General features: G+C 37.3%; 1 long non-coding RNA gene across 1 annotated transcript; it reads right to left on the reverse strand.

Annotated features, from left to right (window-relative positions):
* Positions 1–3,145: 3,145 nt before the first annotated feature.
* LOC113468137 lies at positions 3,146–4,451 on the reverse strand. Its single transcript, XR_003391992.1, has 2 exons — positions 4,284–4,451; positions 3,146–3,207 (listed from the first exon to the last, which is right to left on the reverse strand). It is a non-coding gene; the product is annotated as an uncharacterized LOC113468137 (long non-coding RNA).
* Between the last annotated feature and the right edge of the window lie 769 nt (positions 4,452–5,220).

Consider the following 5,220-nt stretch of genomic DNA (forward strand, 5'->3'; position numbering starts at 1 on the left):
GAGTTTTGTGCTCAATATAATCTAAGAATTTTATGACAATGTTCTTGTAGTGGTATAGTTGCACCAAGGGGGGTTGATGGTCTCTAGCCAAGATAATTTAGCCTGTCCCAAACCACAGTCAACCATCATTAGGATCTGTACTTTTCCTTTGAAGCATGATAAACCCTTTGAAACCTCTGTTGGAATCCAGTCAACTTTCGCCTTCTAAACTACTGGCCTTCCTGGGTTTGATAAATATACTCAACTTGATATGTTGAAATGAGCCTGAATAGAATAGAACATACCTTGTGTATGTTGCCCAAATAGGAGAGATAAATCTGTTTTGTTTACGCAAGCAGTCTAAATAAAAAGGTACAACTGTACCTACATTTGACGAGATGGTGATATACACACATGGGTAAGAGTAAATCCTGGATCTACAGTCCTACCTTGGTAGTAAAGTAGTTAATTAAGATCCCTGGCAATCAGGAGGTGCTGGGCCCCTGATGAAATAAATATATATTATGCAACTTAGTACAAAAAAAAGTACTAATTTATTTAAATTTAGTAGCCTTACTTTAATTAGTCTGGCTGAGGGACTATAAACAGAGAGTAGATCAGCATCTAGCTAGGGGACTATAAACAGGGATTAGACTAGTCCAGATTTCCTCACGCTATATCAATAGCAAAGGTTGAGTGCGAAGGGTATCCCACTCGGAAAATTTTGTTTAGCCAAAACCAGTTGGCCTCAAAGCGATCACTCTAAGCTGATTGAGAGGCCGAGTGACAAACGCCAACCCCATCTGAACATGAGAAAAGGCAAAGAAGAAGCCTTACTTTAATTAATTAATGGAAGTTGTTAAAGGAAAGAAAGCAAGAAAGAAATAAAGAAAAGAAAGGAATTTTTAACTGTGTTAAGCATATTTAAATGCTTGTCACAAATATTGGTCCCCGATTATTCCACCTAGATAAATTTCATGACTTGACTTGGACGCAAACCACCAACCTCCAAAATCAAAGTCCAATGTTTTAACAATTGCACCACTGAGGTTGGTTGGAAGTTGTTAAAGAAAGGGACTTGTCAGACCAAGCTCAGCACTGTAGTGGTTAGCACTGTGAACTACAACCGAGGTTGGTAGGAAGTTGTTAAAGAAGGGGACTTGTCAGACCAAGCTCAGCACTGTAGTGGTTAGCACTGTGAACTTTGAATCAGGAGGTCGGTGGTTTTTTAACAATTGCACCACTGAGGTTGGTTGGAAGTTGTTAAAGAAAGGGACTTGTCAGACCAAGCTCAGCACTGTAGTGGTTAGCACTGTGAACTTTGAATCAGGAGGTCGGTGGTTCAAGTCCAAGTCAAGTCAAAAACTGTGGTGATTCATCTTTTAAAATGTAAAAAAAAAAAAAAAACTTTTTTTACCCTTCAGGGAATATGTGCACCCACTCTCCCCGAGATAGTTTGGAAATGGCAAAATCAACAGCTTCCTGCAAATAGAATAGAATTAGAATAGAATAGAATAGAATATTATTAATAAGAGGTCGATTCCTACGTAAAAAGTTGTGAAAAATGCAAATCTGAGGTCAAAACTCCGAAAAAAGTAACTTTAAAAGGTCGAAAATTCAAGTTTTAATTGCCGTTCTAATGAAAAAGTTCAAAGAGTTGTGACGTCAGATTTCACGTTTTTGTTAGAAATTAATAGGTTAGAAGGGATTTTGATAAAATGACATTCTATTCTATTCCATTTGATTCTATGCTATTCTATTCCATTCTATTCTATGTATATTGTGCCTACACAACTATTGACACGATGGCACACTTCCTCACTTATTATATTTTTCATCTTAATGAAAAATCCCTTCATCTTAATGAAAAATCCCTTGAACTAGACACTGGTGTTTCAGTCAAGGTGTTTTTGTTGACACATCAACCTCAGTGGTGTAGTGGTTGGTGGTTTGAGTCCAACTGAAGCCATAAAATTAATAGTATAATTATTGTTGTGTGGCAAAAAGGGACTCCTTAGTCCTATGCATTGCTGTCTAAATGTCTATCAACCTCAGTGGTGTAGAGATTGATGGTTCAAGTCCAAGTCAAGCCACAAAAGAATATTACATTGGTTGTGCTTTTTTAAAGAGGTTTGATAGAGGGAATTGTAACACTTTGCACAGAGCGAATTGCCAAGTCCTTTCTCAAACAAAGGGCGCCCTACCCTGACCTTTTTTATGTTGTTGTAGCGGCTTTAGCGACAAATTGCCAAGTCCTTTCTCAAACAAGAGCGCCCTAGCCTGACCTTCTTTATGTTGTTGTAGCGGCTTTAGCGACAAATTGCCAAGTCCTTTCTCAAACAAAGGGCGCCCTAGCCTGACCTTCTTTATGTTGTTGTAGCGGCTTTAGCGACAAATTGCCAAGTCCTTTCTCAAACAAAGGGCGCCCTAGCCTGTTTTCTTCAAATCCGAGGTTTTTCTAGTCACAAAAGAGTTTTGAACTCATTTCAGATAACCTTTTCTTCAAATCCGAGATTTTTCTAGTCACAAAAGAGTTTTGAACTCATTTCAGATAACAAAGCACGACCTTTGAGACCAGAAACAGGAGAAATTGAGAGAAAATTTCGACTTTTCCGCAGCTTTTAGGAACTTTTTCAACTTCCATGGTCGACAAAAATTCAAAAATGTCAATTTTTTGAATTTTCCCGCGAGTTCAGCAGATGTAGAGAACATTGCATAACTACTTCATTTTTCAAGGCGCAAGATAAGAGTCATTGCGGTTTACTGTGCAGCAGATTGCATAACCAACTCTCTATTTTCAAGGCACAAGATGAGGATTGATATATTGATAATGGATTTCATTTATTTACATTTTTCAGGTGTTTTCCACGGACGTGACTTCTGCATAATCACCTAAAGGGATCTGTGTTTAAAAGCACCAAATTATTCCAGCCAAGCAAAACACTTCTACAATATGGAAAGTCACATATGGGACACTAAGGAAATTGTGTATGGCAATGCAGTCAACACAGATAAGCAGAGGTGATTGTACTTTCCTCGATTCCATTATGACTTCCTGCCCAAGAAAACAGGAAGCAACAAATACTAGTTGACCTCCACGGTTGAGAAATCTAAACTACATAATATGCCTAACTTACCAAAAGAACTAGGTTTTCTTCAGGGTTTTGGGTGAAATTGGAGTGATGATTTTGAAACAAATGAGCGAATCATTAGCCGCTGGCCACAAGGCTGCAATTGGAGAAAAATAATTGGGGGTTAAAATATGTCACATGGATTTTAGCTAAAGAAGCTGTACCTACTTGCCATTTTTTCTTCCTTAGAAGGTTTCTTTTCCAAGTACAAGGGAAGCAAGTGACCATGAAAGGCAAACTTGATTTTGGCAAATTTTATTATTTGAAAGATCTCATAAATCTAATCTGACAATCAATTCTCTCTTGCTACTTAATAGTTATCTTATCTTGAAGTGAGTTCTTTTGTCCTTTACCTAACCCAATACAAAAGGATGACAAAAGGGAGTCCTTTTGTCCTCTACCTAACCCATACTATAGAAACCTAACCCTTAGCTAAGGAAAGACAAAAATTAGGATAAGATAAATGTAAAGATATGAGTACTTACTCACTAAAACTTACCGGTAATATATTATTGTATTTTCCATTTTAAACAAATTATCTAAATCTAAAATACAAAGGAAGGTACTTGTGCAGAAGTCACGTCCGTGGAATATTTACTTAAAGTTGATTTTACATAAACTGAACCCTTCCTTAGTCGCCACAATTGTAGACAATTATGTCTACAGTTTAGACAAGGAGTAAAATCAGTAATAGAGAATGATTGTATATGTTTAAAAATAAATAAAAAATGATTTATTGAAAAAAAAAAAAAAAAAAAAATATTGCTACCAAAGGAACTGGCACAAACAAGCAGTGACCAGTATTATAGGGTTAGGTTAAACGCAAGAAGGAGTTTTCACAATTAGAGCAGTGATTAGTGTTATTATAGGGTTAGGTTAAACAAAAAGGAGCTTTTGTTTTCCACGGACGTGACTTCTGCATAATCACCTAAAGGGATCTGTGTTTAAAAGCACCAAATTATTCCAGCCAAGCAAAACACTTCTACAATATGGAAAGTCACATATGGGACACTAAGGAAATTGTGTATGGCAATGCAGTCAACACAGATAAGCAGAGGTGATTGTACTTTCCTCGATTCCATTATGACTTCCTGCCCAAGAAAACAGGAAGCAACAAATACTAGTTGACCTCCACGGTTGAGAAATCTAAACTACATAATATGCCTAACTTACCAAAAGAACTAGGTTTTCTTCAAATCCGAGGTTTTTCTAGTCACAAAAGAGTTTTGAACTCATTTCAGATAACAAAGCACGACCTTTGAGACCAGAAACAGGAGAAATTGAGACAAAATTTCGACTTTTCCATAGCTTTCAGGAACTTTTTCAATTTCAACTTCCATGGTCGACAAAAATTCAAAAATGTCAAGTTTTTGAATTTTCCCGCGAGTTCGGAAGATGTAGAGCACATTGCATAATTAACTCTATTTTTCAAGGCGCAAGATAAGCGTCATTGCAGTTTACTGTGAAGCAAATTGCATAACCAACTCTCTATTTTCAAGGCACAAGATGAGGATTGATAATGGATTTCATTTGTTTACATTTTTCAGGTGATTGAAAATTTTCCCTGCCTGCTTGGAAAAATAACTTTTGAGAATTTGAGGGCAAATTCGAGAAAATTTCGAGTTTTTCTTTGAAAAAACGTGTGTTTTTAGATGTGACATGTTTGGCAACAATGCCTATTTTTTTGCTGTCACATTGATCTGGACACACTATAGGTTTGCTCTCCTCGGAACGGGTGGTTTTCTCCTCTCATGGTCCTCCTTCTTTCTTCGATTTAGACCTCCGTTGTTACATCCCCTCGTCGATCGACGGCCGGTCGACTGTGTGGACACACCTTTACACTTACCTCTATCAAACTTATGGAAAGTCACTATAAAGACCTTTTTCTGAGCAAGTTTTATATGTATTGGGTTAGATCTAGTTTTCTTTGTTGGTCCTACGTAAAGTCTTGACAGGCAAATAATAGATATTGGTCAACTCAGACATTCCGCGCGGTCACCTACTAGACTCACAGTCCGCGGGTCGCTACTATTCCTCTGACCATTCCACCATTGAGAGAATTCAGTGATTCAGTATTCAGTCTTTATTCATCCTTCAACAGTGTGACTTC

The sequence above is a fragment of the Diaphorina citri genome, unplaced genomic scaffold (genome assembly GCF_000475195.1).
Source record: "Diaphorina citri unplaced genomic scaffold, Diaci psyllid genome assembly version 1.1 scaffold653, whole genome shotgun sequence".
Classification (NCBI taxonomy): domain Eukaryota; kingdom Metazoa; phylum Arthropoda; class Insecta; order Hemiptera; family Psyllidae; genus Diaphorina; species Diaphorina citri.